We start from the raw sequence: 26,052 nt of genomic DNA on the forward strand, positions 1-26,052 counted from the left end.
TTAAGCGGCCAACTTTGGCTCAGGTCATGATCTCGCGGTCCGTGAGTTCGAACCCCGTGTCAGGCTCTGTGCTGACAGCTCAGAGCCTGGAGCCTGTTTCAGATTCTGTGTCTCCCTCTCTCTGACCCCCCCCCCCCCGTTTATGCTTTGTCTCTCTCTGTCTCAAAAATAAATAAACGTTAAAAAAAAAATTAAAAAAAAAAAAAGAATAAGGTGTGGTTCTACTCTACATTAAAAAAGTCATGAAATAATGGAGCTAATGTGTTGAGTGTATACAAGAATTAAAATGCATAAATTCATGGTTTATCTTCAAGTTTACTTTTGAAATCAACTTCATGCAAATTGCTAAATAAACCTCTGTGCCATGCTGTGAAGCTTAGTTTAACTTTGTCTTCGTATATAAGGTTATAAAATCCAAGTTTTTTCTTCTTTGAATTTTTTTTTAATGTTTATTTTTGAGAGAGAGAGAGAGAGAGAGAGGCAGAGAGAAAGTGGGGGAGGGGCAGAGAACGAGGGAGACACAGAATCCGAAGCAGGCTCCAGGCTCTAGCTGTCAGCACAGAGCTCGATGCTGGCTTGAACTCACAAACCTCGAGATCATGACTTGAGCTGAAGTCAGATGCTTAACCGACTGAGCCACCCAGGCACTCCTCAAGTTTTTTATTCTTAATGGTCTCTGAGATCCAACTTCTTAATTAGCTTTCTCATTTGAAGCCCAAACAGAAGGACAATTAATGGATTCCCTAAATGTTTTTGGTGGTATAGTCTTACCCATTTTTAACCCTACCAAATAGAAAAAAATATACTTTTGAGAATGGCCCTCACTAGACACTTTTCCTGCAAGAGAGAGAATAGCTTTAGACTTACTTTGTACTTAGTGGGCTAGTAACTGAAAAACAATTCTAGTATAGCATAGCTGCCTTTCTTTTAGGGGTAAGTTAATAAACTTCCAAAATTCCAGGAAAAATTAACAGATAACCTAAAGTTAAAGGCAAGTTAAAGTTAAGGGCTCCAAATCCTAACCCTTACTTCATTAACTATCTTTCATGTTTAACTATTTGACTCCCCAAATTTTATAGAATGTGACTTTCCTGTATTTGTCTCCTAAACCAAAAATAAAAATCATGACAAAAGCAAAACAATCATTTATATCATAAATATTTTCTAAGTACCTAAAATAGGCGTGTTATAGTAAGCAGAATCTGTTCTTTCAGCCTCCCTTACAGATGACCTACTATTACTACTATAGTAAATGAAATATTTGGACTGGGGAATCACTTAGGCTCACTTAACCCTCTCATTATGTTATCTATATACTGGTGGCAAAGATTCTCACCAAACTTTAGTTAGGTTCTCCCTGAACTCTCTTCTTAACTGGCCCTAATTTTGGGCTCATCTCTACATTGTCTAGCTCTATCAAGAATCTCTCATCCTTGATATTTGATTACTCTCAATATATGATAAGGTTCCTCATCCTCCCTCATTCTCCAGGTGATCGCTGGCCTGCCTTCAGCAAGGATCTTATTAGGTCAGTTTAGCCAGAATGTGCCCTTATCCCTGGTGTTTTGTCTTGGTAAGTGTCCATATACTGATCCCAACCCTGCTTCTTGGCCATGAATTTCCAGTTTTCCTTACCATATTCAGTTCAAAGATTGTTAAGCACAATCTTTCTCCCCACTGAACAACTCCATTGCACTGCTTCCTATCCCTATCACAGTTGTCTTGAATAAAGTCTGTCTTACTGTTTTAAAAAGGGAATGGATAATTTTTTTCTTTAACACTGAGTAAAGGAAAGGAATAGTAAATACTCAGTTACACTAGGAATTCAGGTTCAGGGACTATTGGGTCACTGAGATGAATAAATGTTAATCAGAAATCTTACTACAAACAGAAATATCTAGTTCTTAAAGTAAAAACTCTCTCCAAAGGTTTTAGATTTTAAAAAGGCTTTATGGTTTGTTAAAGTTTAAATGTGTCCATCAAAATTGCCAAAGGCTATAGGTTTTGAAGTACAAACAAAAGTGGTAATCATTTTATAAAAAACTGGGGGCTCAGTTGGTTAAGTGTCTGACTTCAGCTCAAGTCATGGTTTCACAATTTGTGGGTTCAAGCCCTATGTCAGACTGTGCTGACAGCTCAGATCCTGGAGCCTGCTTCAGATTCTGTGTCTCTCTCTCTCTCTCTCTCTGCCTGTTCCCCGCTCAAGTTCTCTCTCTCTCTCTCTCTCAAAAATAAACATTAAAAAATTTTTAAATAACATCTGGTCATTTCCTCTTAGTTTCATGGCTCAGAAATCCGTTGTCAACTTTTCTTTAAGTATATACTACCACTTCAGCAAAACAAAACATTTTCTACTTCTTGATCTGGATACAGAGAGAGAGAAAAAAAAATCTGTACTCAAAGTTGTAAGGAGACAGGAAACAGGGTACAGAATAAAATGAATCTTGAAATCTGAACTACAGAGCTACTAACTATATTTTGCCTAGTTACTCTTCATTTAGTTAAAACCTATCCTATTTTATGCAGTATAATAAATGCTACTCAAAAACAGCAGAGTGTTGCAGGCCTGCACACTGGTAAGGGAAGGGAATCTCCCACTGGGCCCTTTTATTCATATGCTCGCGGAGGATGTTAAAGGCTGCAGGTATTTCAAGTACCTGCTTTAACACTTGGAAATTTGTAAGATACATGAAAATAAGATCATTTACCAATAAGAGGGCAGACAAGTATGTACAAATGAAGAAGTGCAGATAAATGGACATTAGGTGGAGAGAATGCTACTATGAGGCACAGAAGCTACTACAAGCTAACCAATCAGGGGGACACATAGTAGGCACCCTGAAGATATGGTCAGATGAGAGAAAGAGAACTAGATTCAAGAAAACCACCCACTCTGCTAGATTAAGAAATGCTAAGAATAGGTGCATGCTCCAAAATTCTTCCTCGCTCTTAAGAGCTAATAAAGATGGGAAAGCATCTTCAATTCAGTTCTTGGCTGAAGGCTTGCCTCTCCACAATAAATCATTTATTGTATTTTAGTGAACAATGTAGGGGTTAAGTATTTGTGTGTACACCTAAAAGTGTACACAATAAAACAGGTAAGTGACCACCCCATTCTATACCTAAGTTCCATGGCTATTCACTCATGAATGAGAAATTACGGGGAAAAAATTCTAGGCATGGGGTAGAAAAATGAGGCAGAAGAGGGAGAAAAGAGGTTCACACTTTTGGAACAGGCGAGCCAAATGAATACTGATGCTGCATTGAAAAGGAAAAACTAGTTAGGCAGTTGGCCGCAAGCAAAAATGGTGGCCTCAACTCCTTGCATGCCTGTGCACCTACCTGAGTGTTGAAATTAATAACTCACACTCCATTCTGATCCTTTGAGGTGTGGAGCCTAAAGTACTCCTGCTATAATTGTTTGTTGCAGTCATGCACAACAACACTTCTTGGCATTATTACATGTCTGCTAGACAGATGGATCTGAAAAACAGCAACATGCTTGTTGCCTGCTGGGCAAACCACAATAACAACCTTATCACAACATTTCATTTTCTTCTCTTTCCAATGCAATGTACCAATTGCACTGGAAGAGGAAGAGAAGGCCAAGTGGAGGTACCCAGGGTAAACAAAAGGAACCTCCTGGCTTTGACAGTCTTTCAATAAATAGGGAATGATCTAACAAAGAATTTACATTATAGGGAACACATCCACTAGCTCCTTCTCATAGTCTAGTCTACAGGAATACGGAGAAGAAAAGGGCCAAGTATGATTATCTAGTAACTATGAGATTTGATAACATATCTGTATAAGGGCTCCCAGAGGCCAGTCTCTGGAGGAGACTGTTTTGTGATTAGCTTATTTTAAGGTCAGGTTAAAGCTGTGTGTGTGTGTGTGTGTGTGTGTGTGTGTGTGTACACACCTAAAAGAGTTGGAGGAGTAGACAGAGATAGTTTGCCATTAGTCACATTATTATTTCAACTCTAGTGTCAAATCAAACACAGTAGGACCATGCAGATATTTAGAAGTCTACTATAGAATGCTCACTGATAGGCTGTGGCCACTGAGGGGCTCATTCTATCTGAAGACAGACATGGTAGACATGGCTCCTCATCAAACAGTGCTTAACAAGAATGTACCCCCTACGAGGATACAGGTGGGAGAGGAGAGTTTATCTATCATTTGGAACGCAGGGGAAAATATCTATAGCTGTGGAGAGATATCAGAAATGGGTATTTCTGCTATTTAGAGAAGAACTGATTTTCATATAGGAATTTGATCTCTTAATGCTAAAGTTAGAAATAACCAGGAAACAAACTTGACAGGTTAGACACGTGATTTGGTGTGTATAAGAAGGCACACGGATATCCTTGCAGTGGGAAGAGGACGGCAAGGGCAAGATGGAAGGAAAGATCTGAGCAAAATGGCCCTTAGCCATTATATTCAGGTTTAGCACAGCTTAGAAATCTGCAAACTGAGAGGATGGAAGTGTTTCTGAATATCATAAAAGAGCACTTCAAGAACTGAAACCAGTACCAGGACAGGAGACACAAGGGTATCTGTCTCTTTAACTTCTCCTTCTCATTAGTATACATTAAATAAAGCTAGGCCCCCAGTGAGCTAAGGCTAATTCCAGGAAAGGTGCCCTATTTTAGCCCCAGTAGCACCATCATTCTCTTCCTTTCCTCTTCTACCTCTCTCTCCTCCTGACCTACCCACACGAAGAATCTGTATTTCCACTCCACACATACATACCAAAAAATGTCAGATATCTGAGAATTGGAAAGGGATCTTGGCTGCTCTGACAGAGCCGTCCTTCCTGGATTTATGTCTGCCGTAGTCAATCAGGAAATCATATTTAAAAAGCAAATTCTTTCTGAAAATCTTATACACCGTGAACAAATCCCATGGATTAATGATTTCCAGACATTACCCTTTTACCTTGGGAGTAACCCAGGCTTTGGGTGGAAAAAAAAAGGATTTGGGAAAAACAAAAATTAAGAAGATGGTTTTCTCTACCCATTTTCTTTATTTCAGAATAAAACCTCCCAAATAGTCACTGAATTAATCTCCCCTCCTCCTCCTCTCTGAAAGTTAAAATTGCTTAGCAAAGCACAAACTCTGATAGATATCACCATTACATTATTACTAGTAGTTGATGCTTAAGCAAAGCTTTTATTATTTGAGGATAGAAAAGTTACTATGACAAAATACCAGAAATCCTGTTATAAGTTAACAGCCAGAGGAATTCAGGATTAAGTAACCTGGGGCAAATCAAGCCTTTTTGTGTATATATGACCCAGTTTTTGGAAGAAGGATTCATGTGCCCAGATTCCCTCTGATCCAGTACAGAGTTCAGTAAGTGCTGACTGAAGATCAGCTCTGAAGTACAGTGGCAGAGTGCAGCAGTCCCACTGGAAACTGAGGAACAGAGGAAAGAGCAACACACTCTGTGACAGAGCTGACAGATCCTAAGAGAAGAGCAGCGGAGTACTTGCAAGTAAAAGAATGTAGTGCCAACAGACCAAGGGAGAAAGTTCCAAGGAATTAGAAATGGGGGTGTATCTAGACTGCAAGAAGGTAAAGTTACACGATATTACAGAGGAAGGAGGCTCCTAGTATAGTTATAAAGTGACTTGACAGTGGGGGAAAAAGGTACGTTTGTACAGAATCTTCCTAATTTGTTTCATCTACAAGCCTCTAGCTCCAGCTTTTGGTACTCATGATAAAGCTACCACACATATGGACCCACATCCAATTCTGTAGCAGTTTTTGTGGGAAACACAAAGGACAGAGACCATGTTTCTAAAATAATCAGAGTACCTAATATTTTATTGGGCTTAGAAAATAGGAAACAATGAAAAAGTGCAGCGGAAACTCCAACCCTGAAAATCAACCAAAGAGGAAAAGCAACAAGAGAATGTAGAACACACCTTTTCTTTACCATGTTAATCTGTTCATGTCACTAGTGCTTTTCCTTGGTCTCTTTCCAGGGAGTATACTTTTAGTGTCATAGACTTTCACAGCAACTAACAGGAGGAACAGCTCTCTCCATGCTTCAAGCAATCTGCCCAAATATATGCATCCCTCAATTCTGGGGGATTCTTTACACTAAGTTGCTTTGTAGGCTTCAGCAGCTGTAATCTTCTGTATGAGATGCTATTGCTGACAACAATTAGAAAGCCCTAGATCATCCACAGGAAGCAAGGTCTCTGCCATCTTCACCTAAACAATAAAGTCTCACGCCATTTGGTCTGGTATACTTCTGTATTCATCTATCTAATACACCATCCATATACCATTTCCCAGATGTACCATCTCAAAGAATACTGCAAAGCCATCCTAAGGCTGACATTTGTGTCTCAGACTATCTTGTGAGTTCAGTGCTGTACGTTCTATGTACCTGAAGGTTTCTAGCTCTGATTTAATTAACATGCCCATCTAAACAATCATACTTTTTTGTGCACAACAATAGAGCATCAGGTTCACATGTTACACATGCGTGCGTGCGCACACACACACACACACACAATATGCGGTTTGATTACAGGGGCCAGGCTCCTCTAAACTGGAATGCTTGCATCCCAGTGTCTCCTGAAGCAATTACAACTTGTACCTTCTAGGAAAGCAGAGTTGTTTGCCTGGCTGCTTGCCTTATCTGCTCTCATGTTAGTTACTTCACTCATGAAATTTTTGCTAATTAGCCATGGAATTAAAGTAACTTAGATGGTCTTCTGTATCTTATGATCTTACTAAGAATCTTATTGACTTGAATATTTCTCCAGAAAAAGCTGCTAGGGCATCTCATACTTTATAGCACTATAATCCAAGCAGACACAGTAGTCTCCATTCTTTACTGCCAGGGAAGGCAATGTGGCTGGCTGTGGCCACAAGCATGACTCATTCAAACACTGTAGCCATAAGCATGTAGGCCCTTGGCTGGTAATGTTAATTACTGGGCATCCAGTTTCAAAGACTGGTGAAAAAAGGCTTTTTCACCCAGAGGCTGTCCTCACCAGAGAGACAGATTTGTATTCCTCACATTATGTGGCTATAAAATGTCTGCATTGTACCAAAAACTCTGTGAGGGAGTACAGAACTATGGAGCAATACTGTGCAGTAGTTAAAAGCGTGGGCTCTGGAGACAGACTGGTTTAACTCCAGGCTCTGCAACATTCTAGCTATGAGACCAAGGACAAGCTACTTTGGGGACAGTGTATTTTATGTGATTGTAATAATCCATGTGTCTACCACAGAGGAAACTTGTTCAATAATTATTAACTATAACTATTTTTTTTAACTATTACTATTTTCAAGAATGTTTCATCATCTATAAAATAGATCTGAATAGATGTAAAATACAAGTTATTCTTGATAACTTTAGCTGACACTCTGATCCCTAAGACATTTTAACCCTATCACTGTGCTTCGCTCCACCACCAACCGTGGATGGTAAGACAACCACTGGATGCGGAGTAATGAGAAAAACAAAGAAGAGCTGGATCAGCAATAGACCAGAGGCTGGTAAATTACAGTCCGTGGACCAAATTTAACACCACTGCCTGTTTTTCTGTAATCCATCTTCTAAGAATGGGTTTTACACTTTCAAATGGTTGAAAAAAATGAGTGGAAGAATATTTGGGTGACATATGGAAATTACATACAAATCAAATTTCAGCATCGATAAATAAAGTTATATTAGATTGTGAGTCATGCTCATTTATTTACATATTACCTATGGTTGCTTTTAATCTACAAACCTTTACCCAAAACTTTGCCAATCCGTACAATAGATCAATTCCAGACAGTGGGGTAACTATAATATTAGGAAATTCTTATAACTGTCTCACAGATTAGTTAAGAAATAATAACTACCATTAAAAAATTCAATTCATAACTACAATGAGACATCACCTCACTCCTGTCAGAATGGCTAAAATGAAGAACACAAGAGACAGCAAGTATTGGTGAGGATGTGGAGAAAAAGGAACCTTCATGCACTGCTGGTGGAAATGTAGCCTGGTGTAACCACTGTGAAAAATAGATGGAGGTTCTTCAAAAAACTGAAAATAGAACTACCCTACAATCAAGTAATCACATTACTGGGTATTTATCCAAAGAATACAAAAACACTAATTCAAAGGGATACATGCACCCTTATGTTTATTGTAGCACTATTTAAAATAGCCAAATTGTGAAAGCAGCCCAAGTGTCTGAAAGGTGAATGGATAAAGAAGATGTGGTGTATATATATACAATGGACTATTACTCAGCCATAAAACAGAATGAAATCCTGCCATTCGCAGTGACCTAGATGGAGCTAGACAGTATTATGCTAAGCAAAATAAGTCAGTCAGAGAAAGGCAAACACCATATGATTTCACTCATATATGGAATTTAACAAAACAAATGAGCAAAGGAAAAGAAAAGAGAGAGAGACAAACCAAAACAAAGACTTAACTATAGAGAACACATTGATGGTTACCAGAGGGGAGGGGGTAGGAGGATGAGAAAAATAGGGGATGGGGAATAAAGAGAGTACACTTATCATGATGAAAAAAAAAATATATATATATATAAAAGAATCAATTCATAATGAATATTATTTGCATCAATAGTGATATTAACATAAAATTAAACGTTGATGTAATAGAAAAGTGAATTTGGCAATAGGCAAATGCAAAAGAAAGGATACTAAAATGATTCAGCAAAATACTAGAATAAGAATATTGAATAAGAATATTGAAAACGTTAGCCATTTTCAATTACATGTATGGAACACTGATAAAGAAGTTAAATAGAATTAACTTAGTTTCAGCTCCCGCAAAAATTCAGTGAAAATTCCTTGACACCGGTATATCCTGATTTAAATGTTTGTGAATAGGTCAAATATTTCTATAGAGTCAAACATTCTCAAGGTTAAACAAGCGTGAAACACTAATTGGACCAAAACAGCATCTTGTACTCATTTTCAGTACAGAGCTAAAAGATAGGAGGAATTTTAAAGATCATATAGGTAATCTTTTCCCCTTCTCCTTGCCCTACTTTCTAAATGAAAAATTCAAGACCTGGAGAGGCAACCTGACTTGTAAACATGGTTAGGAGCTATGTTACTCAGCTAGTGGCTGTGGATCACAGCTTGATGCTTCTCCCCTTGGCTTTATTCACTGCTTTTTATTTGAATAGTTCCTGTGGGCAAGTTAACTTCCTAAACCATAACTGGGCTTTTATACTATGTTCTCTATTTTCTAACCCAAAGAAGATTGGAAACGGTTGGAGACATTTCTTAGAAGAACCAAAGTTTCTTGATAATGAATATATTCCCACTTTACTAACTCTTCCATCCTTGCATCTATTCAGGCCTTCAGCATCACTCTCCAAGACAAAATAAGAAGATAATCTTAACTGACCTTCTCGTTTCCAGTATTCTCTTTCTGTCCATCCTGTACAGATTACATGGCATACTAAGGTCTTCATGATCTACCTGCTGACTGCACCAGCTTTCATGGCTTGCCCTCCTCCTACCCTGATACTCTTTGGTGTTTTAAAATAACTCCACAAATTCTTTTGACATGCCTCTCTTCAAAAAGTAGAGCCTGAGATACTCTGCTCCATTAAATGTGGGATGGTCTTACTGACTTGCTTCTAAGAAACAGAATATGGTAAGAGTGCTGGTATGTACCCTCTGATTCTAGGTCACAGAAGGCATTTGTGGCTTCTTCCTTATTCTCTTCTCCAGAATCATCCATTTTGGCTGAAGTTGGCCACCATGTCACGAAGATATTCCAGCAGCCTTATGGAGAGATCCATACAGGGAGGAACTGAAGGCTCTTGCCAACAGCCAACATGAACTGTAGATGAGCCATCTTGAAATTGAATGCTCCATTCCCAGTCAAGCTTGTGGATAACTGCAGTCCCAACTGACATCTTGACTGTAACCCCATGAGACTCTAAGTAAGGACTACCCAGCTAAGTGGCTCCTGAATTCCTGACCCACAGATACCTCTGAGATAACAAAGGCTTATTATCTTTTATGCTGACAAGTTGGGGGTAATATATTATGTAGAAATAATTAATTACACCTTAAGCATTATCCACAGTGAACTACTAAGAGTATACCAAATTTGTTATGCTGTTTATGCTTCCTTGTCTAAAATTATATCTGTTTGGCAAATGAGAACTGCTCCTTCAAGAGGCAGCTCACTGTCACCTTCTCTGTGAAACCTTGAGTTTCTTGGAGAGGCCTGGGTTTTCCTACTGTACCTTGTATAATTTTTTCTGTTGGAGAAAATGTGGTTTAGTATTTGTTTTACAGTCTTGAAACATATATTTTAATCCATATACGCAGTGCAGTATTTGGATTAGAAGTAGACTCCCAAAAAATATTTTTGACTTAATTTTCTCATTTCAGTCAGTTTTAAACCAAACAATAAAAACCTCAAACCACACTTACGGAATTATTCTATGTGAACTTAGGACCCAGATGTCAATGATAAAGGAGTATGGAGAATGTGCTTTTCAGCTTATTAAAACATGAAGTGAGGGATAAACATTCTGATTCAATTTCTGGAGGATATAACAATATGAATGTTAGATTCTAAATAGTGACCCACCAACAAAATGACTATGAAAATTTAAACATTTAAGATGTTTTCACTTAATATCCAAAATGACAAAAGCAAAATTTGAATAACTTATTTTATATTCACATGAAAAGGAACACAGACAGTCCAAGTGCTTTCTAGGTTTGCCAAATCCCTCCTCATACAAAAAGTTTGTAATTCTAGTTTTGAAATTGAGGAAGAAAGAGTGGTACATATTCAATGTTGACTATCTTTCAATGAAAAGAAATGAAGTCTTGCTAACAAGTGGTTTGCCTTAAAACCTGAATTTTCACCAAAAAGAACCAGCCATCTGTTTCAAATATTTTAAAGACTAAGCCCCATTTTGTGCTCTGCTTTGATCTCCCAGGATAATAGGAAGACAGTGATACAGTCCAGCTACACCTCAATCAAGTGTGCTCATTTAATTTATCCCAGAAATGCTAACTGCCAAATCCAGCTGGAAACTTTAGCCTCGTCATCTTCGGATCAGGAAGAAGGAGGAAGACACATCAATGGAGAATAACTCTTTTGTTTTGGTTGATGATGCATTTTTGTATTTCAGAAAATATTCCTTTAACCCAAAACAGATAGTAATCCTAAAGACAGAGAGAATGTATAGAAAATAACAAATTAGTGAGAAGCTGAGGACAAGTTAATGAAAGGAATACTGTAGAACCCTATTGTAACAAGATTGTTGTTTAATAGTTCAGATAAAATGTGATTCAAATCATGTCCTCCAAAACATAACTCTACAAAATAAAAATGTGATATAATAGGCAACTGCTAAGCCTGTCTTCCAAAACTATTAAAAGGGGGTCCTATCATATGGTAACTGGTGGGTGTGCATGGTGAACTTAATGGTATATTCTAGAATGTGCACTAGATACTGACTGGAGCTAGATCAGTCTGGGAAACTGATACACATGAATAGGGTCAGATTATAGGATAAATAACCTGTTAAGGTACAGAAGAATTTAAAAGATTAAAAATATCTGGTACTAATGCATAAAAATTTAAATAAATTATATGCAACTTCCCTTTATGGTAAAAACTCACCAGCTTTTTCATTTGATAAATATATACTGAGCTCTGCAGGGTCTCCACATTTTCAGATGACTGTGAAAATCAACTGACATGTGAAAACTTTTATTTTGCACAAAGTGTAAGGGTATTTTTATTGTCCAGGAAGAATGTCTCAATCACAAACTGCACCTCAAACAGGACAAAGACAGCTCTTCCCCATTAGTCAAATGCTCATAATCATTAAGATAAGGACCAATGGTGGGGCACCCATGTGGCTCAGTCGGTTAAGCGTCCAACTTTGGCTTAGGTCATGATCTTGCGGTTTGTGGGTTTGAGCCCCACATCAGGCTCTGTGCTGACAGCTTGGAGCCTAGAGCCTGCTTTGGGTTCTGTGTCTCCCCCGTGCTCTGCCCCTCCCCCCACTTGCATTCTGTCTTTCTCAAAAAAATAAATAAAACACTTAGAAAAAACTTTTTAAAAGGATCTGAGAGCATATGTTCCAGAAACATTTAAAATACCGTAGTTCTGAGTCTAAGAAATAAATCACATGAGTCACAGGACAATGTCACCTTAAATCATTCAGCAGAAACTATAAAAATGTAGGATGTACCTATGGAACAGTATAAATGATGTCTTAAGAATACATCAAGAGAAAGGTTTCTCTCCCAAATTACTTACAACTTTCTCATGTAGTCTAAGAGGTCTTTGCCTCTGTGGAACTTACGTAATTGTCAAGTGTGTCCAGAATTAATTTAGACTCCAGTATAGAGGTGGTGGTTTCTACTTCTTACTATTGCCTGAAAATCACCTTCAGGTCAGAAAACTCCAGAAGAAAAAGTCACCTGCCATCATGGGGTGCTCCTTAAAGGTAATCAGGTCTGACTTAATATGTATGGCTAACATCCCATGCCTTGAGGCCTTGGAGAGGTACCTATATTGTTGCTCAGGCACTATTGGCAAACTTTAACAATTCAATTAGAGATTCAGAAAAGAAGATTAATTTCTTTTGCTGCAGGAAAAAATAATTACTAGGATTGTGGGTTATCTGTGCAATTAAAGTAATGTTACTCTAGGGGCGCCTGGGTGGCTTGGTCGGTTAAGCGCCCGACTTCGGCTCAGGTCATTATCTCACGGTCCATGAGTTCGAGCCCCGCATCGGGCTCTGTGCTGACAGCTCAGAGCCTGGAGCCTGTTTCAGATTCTGTGTCTCCCTCTCTCTCTGCTCCTCCCCTGTTCATGCTGTCTCTCTCTGTCTCAAAAATAAATAAACGTTAAAAAAAAAAATTTTTTTTAAAGTAATGTTACTCTATTAGGAGGCAGGAAAAATCTATAAAATAAATAGTAGCATCAATGGATCTCATAAATATTCCAGGGTTGTATCACAGACACTAAGAATGTCTTTGCTACTGTCATTTATTTAGCACTTCCTACATGCCAGGCAAAGGGTTAAGTGCACTAAATACCTTATTATATTTAATCTGCACAATAGCCTTTGCTGCAGGTTTTGTTATTGCCATTTAACAAATGAGGAACACTTAGAGAAGAGGTTAAGTGATTTGTGGGAAATTACATAGCTACTGAGCAGCATTCAAATTAGGTCTAAAGACAAACACCCTTTACCACCAAGGTAAAAGGCCATAAAAATAATATAACTGCCTTATAAAGGACACAAAAGAAAAAATATTTTGTCAGTTTCATAGGTGGGATATAATAGTACATTTAAAAAAAAATTTTTTTTTAACATTTATTTATTTTTGAGACAGAGAGAGAGCATGAACAGGGGAGGGTCAAAGAAAGAGGGAGACACAGAATCTGAAACAGACTCCAGGCTCTGAGCTGTCAGCACAGAGCCCGATGCAGGGCTCAAACCCACGGACTGCAAGATCATGACCTGAGCCGAAGTCGGACGCTTAACCGACTGAGCCACCCAGGCGCCCCATAATAGTACATTTTTAAGAAAGTAGAAATTTTTTTCTTTTTTTAATAAAAAAAAATTTTTTTTTCATTTATTTATTTTTGAGAGACAGAGTGTGAGCAGGGGAGTGGCAGAGAGAGAAGGAGACATAGAATCTGAAACAGGCTCCAGACTCTGAGCTGTCAGTACAAAGCCCCACGCAGGGCTCGAACTCACAAACTGTAAGATCATAACCTGAGCCAAAGTCAGACACTTAAGCAACTGAGCCACCCAGGCGCCCCAGAAAGTAGAAATTTTTAAGTGCACTAATGTGCATGTATCACAGTTATGACAATACCTAAGAAAGAAATACCTAAGAAAATACCTAAGAAAAACAGTAACACTGGACTATGAGACAACAGAATGTTAACTGAGATTGCATCAGAGTGGTGGGATTATGGGTAATTCTTTCCCTTTCGAAGCTAAGTGATTAGTGTTGACTACAAATCCAATTTTTCTCAATCTGCCTTCCTTAAGACTCCTAGTTCTCACACAAAGAAAGTCCCCACACAGTCATTTATGCACAGAAGTGTGCATTCTGACAAGTAGAGAGAAGAGAGTATATATAAATCTAGGAGATACAGTGAGACCTATTCCTTTCCTGTCTGCTGCTGGAATGGGGAAATGGGGTTGGGCATGCCTCTATTTATCTTCATGGTCATCCAGTTCTAGAAGACTCTGTCTAGGCTTTAAGGGAAAAAAAAAAAAAAAAAAGTGAAAGGCCAGGGAGGGGGGCAGTTCTGAGATACTTCTAGGTTGGTGACCAGTTATCAGAGAAATCCTAATCGGGAAGAAGATGCATAAATGCACCAGGAGTACCAGTGTGTTGTGGCTCCTGGGGGCCTAAATACCCTAGTGGGCTTTTAGAAGGAGAGCAGAGGCAGCCATCTTGAAGGAATCCCAACAGTTATAATACCTCTACAGCAGAAAAATGTTTTCATGAGAAAAAGCGGAGCTCTTGGGTGCTTGCTTCCAAGATGACCACGGAAAGAAGAAACAATTATCATGAAGAAAAGGGCCGCCAACGTTATGTGCAGCTTGTTCATTGCACCTGCTGTGCAATGGCCCAAGGACTAGGCCATTAAAACGTTCATGGTTTGAAACACAGCAGAGGCTATAGCTATCAGGACATTTCTGAAGCAAGGGTCTTTCACACCTTTATGCTTCTCAAGCTCTAAGTGAAACTACATTACTGCAGGAGTTGTGCCATTTGTAGCAAGGTAGTAGGGTATGACTTTTGTGAAGCCCAGAAGGACCAAACACCCCCCAATGGGATTTAGATCTGCAGGTGCTACCCTATCACCTCTGCCAAAGCCAATGTAAGGAGGTGAGTTTTTAAGTCTGAAGAAAAGCTATCCTCTGGAAAACAAATAAAATGGAAATCATACTTTAAAAATACGAAAGAAAAAGAAAAACATTGAAGATAAAATCTGGTTCAGTGACAAATCATTCTAAATCATGAAGGAAGAAAGAATGGTAAGCTGAATTTAGAAGTACAAAGGTACACAAAACAGTGAAAAAACTGGGGAATGATTACAGTTAGTAAATAAAAGCAGTATTCTATTTTTATGATAATGTTGATAGAGCTTTCATATTGTAGCTAGCATGCATTACTTTATTTATTTATTTAAAAAAATTTTTTTTAACGTTTATTTATTTTTGAGACAGAGAGAGACAGAGCATGAACGGGGGAGGGTCAGAGAGAGGGAGACACAGAATCTGAAACAGGCTCCAGGCTCTGAGCTGTCAGCACAGAGCCCGACGCGGGGCTCGAACTCACGGACCGCGAGATCATGACCTGAGCCGAGGTCGGCCGCTTAACCGACTGAGCCACCCAGGTGCCCCTGCATTACTTTATCTTACTATATCAACTATTACAGTCCACAAAGCGTGTAACATAGTTGTAGTCTGAATTTGGCAAAAACTGTAGTCTAGAGCAAAGGTTCTAGAATTCTGAGAGTATCTGCAGGCTATCACAAAGCACATTGACTTCAGAAAATGTTGACTAACCCTAAAAATACAGAAAGTTGGTGTTTAAAATACAGAGATTTGGTGTCAAACAACTATATCCTTTTCCCATCAGCATTCCTTTGATGTATCTGTAAAAAATGTTCTAAAACTAAAAATGAAAACTGCCTGTGTTACACTTCAAATACCACACAAAAGCTATCTGAAGTGAATGCTGGCTGTGCACCTACTATTTGCATAGCAGCTTATGGACTTATAAACAACTTTCACACTCACTACACTGCCTTAAGAGAAATAGGACAGTTATCATCACACTCATTTTAGAGATGAATAAACTAAGGATCTAAGAGGTTAATGAATTACTTAAAATATCTGACCTTCATTTAATGTTTTTTTAATTATACAAACAGCTGTCTACATTTTTCTTGGATAATTAATGTGAAACAGAAAAGACATATTTGAAGTTTGAGGAATTTAATATCTAAGGGCCAGAAAAATGATAGTTGATCTAACAGTCAGAGAAAAACAACTTTGGCAGTTGAAAGGTTGTACTAAAAACCTAACAGCTCTGTCCAAGTCATATAAACAGATCAACACTGTCCCACAGTTATTCTGGAAAGGCCAAAACACATCAAGGAGGAATGATGTGAACCTTTGTTCACAGAGGAGTGATTATTTTTGTGACGAATTCTTTTTGTTTCAATCTTTGCTGTGAGATAAGGCTGAGCAGGTATAGATGACTGGCACCTCTCTTAGCTGAATAAAAGAGTCAGGATCTGGTGAGGCTGGTGAGAACACTGGTATACAATGCTTGTTTCTCCGCTCTGTTTATCAAGGGCTCTTATAAGTTTGGGGGAAAGAGGACAGCAGGAAGTAGAAGCGGAAGCATCTACTCTTGCAGGAAAATATTACTATCCCCACAGGAGAAGTAGCAAAATCACATACCAAAAGTACTCTCACTCCCAACTATTAAACACAATTCAGTATAAGTGCCTTAACAAAATTATATACATGTACCCTTTTATAGAAGAGAAATACCACTTTGAAAGAAATAATTCCTGACAGCAAAAAATCTTAATTTTCCTCTAGTCTAAGCAGAAAAGTGCTATTCCAAAGCTAAAAAGAGATTAACAACCAATTCAACAGAAAGAAAAGAAAAGAAAAGTTTCTTAGGTTTTAAAGATTCAAATAAAAGCTTCTTGAGGTCCCAAGCCATTCTGGTATTTTCTCTGGCTATGGGTTAGTGAGTTACTGTTGACCTGTGAAGTATATGTATCATCAGCTCTTCTCATGACATAATCTTTCAGCAGATGGCCAGTAAAGAAAATCACAGGGGACTACTTCAATGTTTACTTTATTTCTCTTTAAAATGTTAAAACCAATCTAAGAGGGAAGTTCATAGTGATAAATGCCTACCTCAAAAGACAAGAAAAGTCTCAATAAACAATCTAACTTTATACCTCAAGGGGCTAGAAAAAGGACAAATAAAGGCCAAAGTTAATAGAAGGAGGAAATGCTGAAGATCAGAGTAGAAGTAAAGGAAATAGAAACCAAAAAGACAATAGAAAAGATCAATGAAACTAAGAGCTGGTGTTTTGAATTGACAAACAATAGCTAGACTCTCCAAGGAAGAAAAGAGAGAGGATTTAAATAAATAAAATCAGAAATAAAGGAGGAGATGTTACAACTGATACCACAGAAATACAAAGGCTCATAAGAGACTACTAGGAACAATTATATGCCAACAAATTGGATAACCTAGAAGAAAAGGATACATTCCTATAAACGTACAACCTATCAAGTTTGAATAATGAAGAAATAGAAAATCTAAACAGACCAATATTGAGTAAGGAGATTGAATCAGTCATCAAAAATCTCCCCAAACAAAAAAGCCTGGGACCAGATGGTTTCACTGGTGCATTCTACCAAACATTTAAAGAATTAACAGCAATTCTTCTCAAACTCTTCCAAAAAACAGAGGAAGGGAAACTCTTGAAAACTCATTTTATGAGGCCAGTATTACCCTGATACCAAAACTAGAAGAAAACAGAAATGCCACAAGAAAGAAAATAATTATAAGCCAATATCTCTGATGAACATAGACACACACACACACACACACACACACACACAAACCTCAAGAAAATATTAGCAAACTGAATTCAACAATACATTAAAAGGATCACATCTTGGATCCAGTGGGATTTATTCCAGGGGTACAAGGATACTTCAACACCTGCAAGTTAGTCAATGCAATACACCGTTAACAAAATGACGGATAAAATGATGATAGTCATCTCAATAGAGGCAGAAAAAGCATTTGACCATATTAAACATCCATTTGTGATAAAAACTCTCAACTAAGTGGGTATAGAGGGAACACACATCAACATAATAAAGGTCATATATGACAAGTCCACAGTTAACATATTTAGTAACAAAAAGCTGAGAGCGCTTCCTGAAAGATCAGGACAAAACAAGAATGTCTATTTTTACCAGGGCTCCTGGGTGGCTCAGTGGGTTAAGCGCCCGGCTTCAGCTCAGGTCATGATCTCACAGTTCATGAGCTCGAGCCCTGTGTTGGGCTCTGCGTTGTCAGCACAGAGCCTGCTTCGGATCCTCTGTCTCCCTCTCTCTCTGCCTCTTCCTAGCTTGCACACACACTCACTCTCTCTCAAAAATAAACAAACATTAAAAAAAAAAAAAGAATGTCTATTTTTACCACATTTTTTTTAGTATTGGAAGTCCTAGCCAAAGCAATTAGGCAAGAAAAAGATATAAAAGCCAACCAAATCAAAAAGGAAGATGTAAAACTGTTACTATTTGCAGATGACATATTATGTATAGAACACTCTAAAGACTGTGCCAAAAAATTGTTAGAATATATGAATTCTGTAAAGTTGTAGGATACAAAATCAATACGCAAAAAACTGTTGTGTTTCTATACACTAATAATAAACTATCAGAAAGAGAAATTAAGAAAACAATCTTGTCTACAATTACATCAAAAAGAGGGGCGCCTAGGTGGCTCAGTTGGTTAAGCATCCAACTTCGGCTCAGGTCATGATCTCACAGTTCGTGGGTTCAAGCCCTGTGTCGGGCCCTGCGCTGACAACTCAGAGCCTGGAGCCTGCTTTGGATTCTGTGTGTGTGTGTGAGTGTGTGTGTGTGTGTGTGTGTGTGTGTGTGTGTGTCTGCCCCTCCCCCACTTGCGCTCTCTCAAAAATAAATAAACGTTAAAAAAAAAAAAAAGAATAACATACCTAGGAATAAATTTAACCAAGAAGGTAAAAGACCTGTATATTGAATACTGTAAGTCATTAATGAAAGAAATCAAAGAAGACACAAATAAATGGAAAGATATTCCATGCTCAAGGACGGGAAGAACTGATATTATTAAAATGTCCAAACTACACAAAGCAATCTAATCTATGGATTCAATGCAATCCTTATTTAAATACCAATGACATTTTTCACAGAAATAGAATAAATAATCTTAAAATTTCTAAGGACCCATAAAAGGTCATGAATTATCTAAAAGTAATCTTTTTTTTTTTTTTAACATTTATTCATTTTTGAGAGGCAGAGCATGAGTAGAGGAGGGGCAGAGAGAGAGGGAGACACAGAATCCAAAGCTAGCTCCAGGCTCTGAGCTGTCAGCATAGAGCCTGATGCAGGGCTCGAACTCATGGACCGTGAGATCATGACCTGAGCTGAAGTCAGATGCTTAACTGACTGAGCCACCCAGGCGCCCCTATCTAAAAGTAATCTTGAGAGGGGTGCCCAGGTGGCTCAGTCAGTTAAGCATCCGACTCTTGATTTTGGCTCAGGTCATGATCTCACGGTTCAGTTCGTAAATTCTAGCCCCATGTTGGGCTCTGTGCCAACAGACAGGAGCCTGCTTGGGATTCTCTGTCTCCTTCCCTTTCTGACCCCCTCTCTCTCTAAAGTAAATAAATAAACATTAAAGAAGAAAAGCAATCTTGAGAAAAACTAAAGCTGGAGAAAGTCAATATTCAAGAAGTATTCATTGAATGCCTGTTAATTTGCCAGACAACACTTAAGTGACCTCTACTGTCACTTTACATTGTTCCCTGTTGATTTAAGACTAATAATTTAAAGACAAAGGGTATTATTAGAAATAAGCATATTTCATAATGACAAGAAGAATGTTTAATAAGAGTACAATCATAAATGGGTATGCAAATAATAACAATGTCAAAATGTATGAAGCAAAAATTGAAGAATTCAAAGGACAAATACAAAAATTCCAATTATACTTGAATATTTTAATATTTCTTTCTCAGCAACTAATAGACATCTCCATCTCATAAGTTTTTGGTAAAGTCATGCAATTTGTGAGCGATTTTATCAACCACCTGGACCTAACTGATATTTATAAAACACTATATGCAATAACTAAAGAATACCATTCCTTTCAGGAGCACATGTATATTCATCAACATGGACTGCATTCTGGGACATAAAATGAAAGCCTCAGAAAATATAGAATATTAAAATAATACAAAGTATATTCTCTGATCACAATGAGATTCACCTGGAAATCAATAAAAATATGACCCAATTTGCAATTAGACACTTTTGCAAATCTGTAGGAAGAAGAGAAAATATTTTAAACTAAATAATAATAAAACTGCCAGGATAAGTGAGGTAAGCAAAACTGTAAGGTATTTCAATATAAAAAACAACAACTGTATTTTTATATATTTGCAGCAAACAACTGAAATAAAACATTGTAGATACAAGTTAAAGAAGATCTAATTAAATGGAGAACTATACTATGTTCATGGTTTGAAAGACTTAATAGTGTTAAAATGTCAACTATCCCCAAACTAGTTTACAGAATCAATGCAATCTAAATACCCTCCCTGCATGATTTGTCATAGAAACTGACAGATTAAAATCTATATGAAAATGCAAACAACCTGAAATAACTATAACAACTTTAATAAAGACTAACAATTTGATGCGGCACCTGGGTGACTCAGTCGGTTAAGTGTCCAACTCTTGATTTTGGCTCAGGTCATGACCTCATGGTTTGTGAGTTCAAGCCCTGCATTGGACTCTGCCCTGACAGTGTGGAGCCTGCTTGAGATTCTCTCTCTTCCTCTCTCTCTCTGCCCCTTCCCCACTTGTGCTCTCTCAAAATGAATAAATAAACTTAAAAAAAAAAAAAAGATTAACAATTTGAAAGACTTACACTACCTGATTTTAACATATTATGAAACTATAGCAAGCAATTAAGGCAGCGTGGTAATATAAAACAGAAGAGGCACAAACATAGACACATATTTACATCTTTGATTTTTTTACAAAGGTGCACAGGAATTCTATAGAGAAAGAATAGTATTTAAGAACAACTGGATATGCATTTGGGGAAAAAAAAGAAACTTGACCCCTTACCTTACCAAAATATATCAAACTTAGAGGTGGATTACAGAACTAAATGTAGACACAAAATGATAAAGTGTCTGGAAAAAGGAAAAAAAAACCAGAATATTTTAGCTCTTATGTGTTAGGCAAAAGTTTCTTAGAAACTAGAAAGCAATAACCACTAGAAACTGATGAATTAGACTTCAGTAAATTAAAGACTTCTGATAATGAAAAAATACCATTAAAAAACTGAACACACATGCCACAGACTAGGAGAAAATATTTGCAAGATATGTATCTCAAAAAGGACTGGTATCTAAACCATATAAAGAATGCTTACAACTTAATAAGACAAAAATTCAATTAAAAATAAAAATGTGAACAGATGCTTCAGAAAGGAAAACATGCAAATAGCCAGTCAGCACATGACAAAGTGCTCATCACTAATCAGTGACAGAATTAAAATGAAAACCACAATGAAATACCTGTATACAGCCATAAAAATGGTCAAAATAAAAAAAAAAAAAAAAAAAAAAAGGAAAGTATCAAATGTTTAGAAGGATGTGGAACAACCAGAAGTCTCATTTGTTGCTGGTGGGAGCAAAAAATATGATATAACCACTTTGAAAAAGTGGCAGTTTCTTATAAAACTCAAGAGATACCTATCAAATAACAAAGGTAAGTCCATTTGTAGGTAGTTACCTGAAGAAATAAAGGCATCTGTCCACCTAAAGATGTGTTTAAGAATAGTTTTACCCATAATTGCCCCAAACTGGAGACAGGCCAGACATCAAAGAGATCCAAATGAACTGTGATCAGTCACCACACAATGGAATACAACTAAGCAATAAAAATGAACTACATCTACAATTAAAAAAATGAATTTTATTTTTTATTTTATTTTATTCCAGTGTAGTTAATGTACAGTGTTGTAATAGTTTCAGGTGTACAATACAGCGATTCAAAAACTCTATACATTAGTCAGTGCTAATCATGATAAATGTACTCTTAATCTTCACCTATATCACCCATCCTCTCACCCATCTCTCTGCTGGTAACTACCAGTGTGTTCTCTATAGTTAAGGGTCTGTTTTTTGGTTTGTCTCTTTTTTTCCCCCTTTATTCATTTGTTTCTTCAATTCCACAGATGAGTGAAATCATATGGTATTTGTCTTTCTCTGACTGGCTTATTTAGCTTAGCATAATATTCTCTACATCCATCCATGGTACTGCAAATGACAAAATTTCATTATTTTTTTATGGCTGAATAATATTCTATTGTATATATATACCATATATTCTTTATCTATTCATCTGTTGATGGACACGTGGGCTACTTTCATAATTTGGCTATACTGTAAATGTTGCACTAAACACAGGGGTGCATAAATCCCTTTGAATTAGTGTTTTGTATTCTTTGGCTAAATACCCAGGAGTGTGATTACTGGATTGCAGGGTAGCTCTATTTTTAATTTTTGAAAAACCTCTGTATTGTTTTTTACTGTGGGTGCACCAGTTTGTATTCCCACCAACAGTGCATGAGGGTTCCTTTTTTTCCCCACGTCCTTCTAACACTTGTTATTTCTTGAGATTTTGATTTTACCTATTCTAACAGGTGTGAAGTTTATTTTTGTTTTTATTTCCCTTGTCTAAGGAGACATATCTAGAATGATGTTGGTACATTCGATGTCAAAGTCCTGTGCTCTCTTCAAGGACTTTTATGGTTTCAGGTCTCACATATAGGTCCTTACTCAAAAAAAACGAATGAAATTTAAATGTATTATGCTGAGTAAAATAAATCTTACACAAGAGTACAGACTGTATGATTCCATTTATATGTGGTTCTAGAACAGGCAAATTAATTTATGTCAAGCAAACACACAAACATTAACTGTGTTTGCCTCTAGGTGTGAGTACGTAGGTACAGACTGGGAAACGACAAGAGGTGAGAGAAAATTTTCTTGGGAGATGTTAATATTCTGTATCAGGGCCTGGCAAACAACAATGACCAAATGATCTAAATCCAGACAGCCGTTATTTTTGCATGTCTGTTGGCTAAGAATAATTTTTGCACTTTTTAATGGTTGGAGAAAACTATTTCATGATATGTAAAAATTCTATGAAATTCAAATCTCAGTGACCATAAATAAAGTTTTATTGGAACAGAACCATTCTTAATTACTTATTGTCCACTAATGCTTTCTCGCTACAGTGGTAGACTTAAGTAGCTGCTACAGAAACCTAAATATTTACTATGTAACTCTTAAAAAAATATTTGCTAACCCCTTTCTATATTTTAATAGGAGTTTAGGTCACACAAAACTCATAGAATAGCATAGCTTAAGATTGGTGCATTTCACTAATAAAAAAAGAAACCATAAATTTTTGAATTTTCATAAAATTTTCATAAAAACTCATAAAATTTTGAATTTTAATTAATAAGCATGGGGTGATGGATACAAGTGTCTCTTACTTTGAAATGCATGAAAAAATGAGACCGGTTGACATACAGATGGAAAGATGTGATAAAGTAAATGTAACAAAATCTTAGAGACTCTAGGTTTAAGACAATTTTTTTCAACTTTCCTGTATGTTGGAAAAGTTTCATAATAAGATGTTGAAAAAAAAAAAAAGCAAAGATCCCATATAATTGAAGTTGGTAAAATTACTTAGTGTTTCAACTCACTTAAAAACTCAGCATGTAGCTGCTAGGTTGGCTACATAAAGTCTTGGTAGTAAGTATGGGTTGTGTACCTTTGTTAAAGTAAGCCCCAGTGTGAACATATTTAAAAACAATAAATTATGTAAATGATCCTTTTGGAGGAGCTTCCTATCCTAAGTAGTTCAACTCACGGAAGCCCCCAAACAGTACACATTCTTTAATATGCTAAGAGATCAACTACTAAAATCAATAGCTCTGTTCCCAAGTAGAGAACCAAAAGCTAAACAAAAGCTCAAAGGCAGTCCTTTTCCATTTCAAAACTTTAAGATATTTATCTGGGAAAGAAGGGTGCCTCTCTGTCTTACTTATATAATATTTCAAATAATAGTGCATATTTTGAATACATTTTGCCAGAAGATCACCATTAGTCGTTTTTCACTAAAAACGTTTAAAAAAATTTTTTTTTAACGTTTTATTTATTTTTGAGACAGAGAGAGACACAGCATGAATGGGGGAGGGGCAGAGAGAGAGGGAGACACAGAATCGGAAGCAAGCTCCAGGCTCTGAGCCATCAGCCCAGAGCCCGACGCGGGGCTCGGACTCGCGGATTGCGAGATCGTGACCTGAGCTGAAGTCGGACGCTTAACCGACTGAGCCACCCAGGCGCCCCTGAAACGTTGTTTAAATTGTGGCAAAAAACCCCCACAAAAAACAAAAACCTGTAGTAAAACACACATAACATAAAAATTTCCATTTAACCATTTTTAAGTGTACAGTTCAGCAGTGTTAAGTATATTCACACTGGTGTGCAACCAACCTCTATATTTTTCACCTTCCAAAACTGAAACTCTAAACCCATTAAACAACTTCCCACTTCCTTCACTGCTTCTGTCTAAAAAAAATTTTTTTTTACTTTGAACAAAATCTGATTAAAAACATAGCTTCCATTTTGATATGGAAAATTAATTGAAAAAAATGAGTTTCAATGCAGAAATTTATTTTACAGAAGACAAAATTTCCCCCCAAGAATAGGACTCTTCTTTAAACATGGAGATGACTAAATAAAATAACAGGATGTGAGTGCCAGGTTTAAAAAGACCTTATAATTTTGGAGTCTTTCTCTAATACATGTTAGCGATATTTAAAGCAAGCAAGGAATATTGTATCTACATAAAGAAATTTATCTAGGACTTATAATTTTTTAAGGAAAATGCATTTGTAGTCTACTAACTGTAAGATATATTATTATAAAGATTAAGGTAAACATCTAAGAAAGTAGTTACATCAGAGGGGTTAACTGATAAATTTTACCCATTTTCCTTAAATGGAAGAAATTATATCAATTCTCTACAATCTCTTTCAGAGGACAGAAGCAGAGGGAATACTTCCTAACTCACTCTATGAGGCCAGCATTACCCTAATACCAAAACCAGGCAAAGACATCAGAAGAACAGAAAACTACAGACCAGTATCTCTCATTTACATAGATGCAAAAGACCTCAACAAAATATTTGCAACTGAATCCAACAATGCATAAAAAAAAATTATACACCAAGACCAAGTAAAATTTATCCCAGGTATGCAAGGCTGGTTCAACATTTGAAAATCAATTAGTGTAAGCCATCATGATCATCAACAGGCAAAATAAGGAAAATCACATAATTGTATTAATAGATGTAGACAAAACACCTGACAAAATCCAACACCAATTCATGATAATAGCTCTCAGTAAACTGGGAATAGAGAGGGGAACTTCCTCAACTTGATAAAGAATGTCTACAAAAAATATATATAAAGCTAACATCATACATAATGGTGGGAAATTTGAGGCTTTCCCACTAAGATCAGGTATATACAAGGATGGTCCCTGCACCACTTCTTTCCAATATTGTACTAGAAGTTCTAGTTAATGCAATAAGACAAAAAAAAAAAAAAAAAAAAAAAAAAAAGGAAATAAAAGACACACAGATTGGGAAGGAAGAAATAAAACTGTCTCTATTCAGAGATGACATTATTGTCTAGTAGAAAATCCAAATGACTGAAGAACAATAACAAAAACTCCTGGAACTAATAAGCAATTAATTACTGTTAGGATGTCCTTGGAACCACAGTAGAGGGGACAGCCATCTTGCCAGCGCAACCCAACGAAAAGCCCCTAGTAGCTGCCAGAACGAATTGGAGGTCAACCAATCACCGAGCAACAGCACCACCTGATGCTAAAAATGCCCACCCAGACCTAAACCCGGAACCGCTGCAGCTTAAAAACCCCACCCCACCACACTTGGGTGCGACTTCCCTGACTCCTCTCTCTCTCCCTGAGTCACGGAACCTCGCCCAAGACCTTAGTTCCCAAATAAAGCCTTTGACTGCTAAAATTTTCTAGCCTCTGACTCCTATCTTTACCCTGCCTTACACCTGACCCTAACAATTACAATAATAAGGTTGTA

The 26,052-nt window shown here is 37.1% G+C and overlaps 1 protein-coding gene and 1 pseudogene across 9 annotated transcripts in view; one reads left to right on the plus strand and one right to left on the minus strand.

The window, feature by feature from the left end:
* ERC1 (ELKS/RAB6-interacting/CAST family member 1) overlaps positions 1-26,052 on the minus strand; it is a 509,181-nt gene that overhangs the window by 51,019 nt on the left and 432,110 nt on the right. The window lies entirely within an intron of this gene.
* Positions 14,559-14,904, plus strand: LOC102960104 (annotated as a pseudogene).

Source organism: Panthera tigris, chromosome B4, assembly GCF_018350195.1.
Source record: "Panthera tigris isolate Pti1 chromosome B4, P.tigris_Pti1_mat1.1, whole genome shotgun sequence".
Lineage (NCBI taxonomy): Eukaryota > Metazoa > Chordata > Mammalia > Carnivora > Felidae > Panthera > Panthera tigris.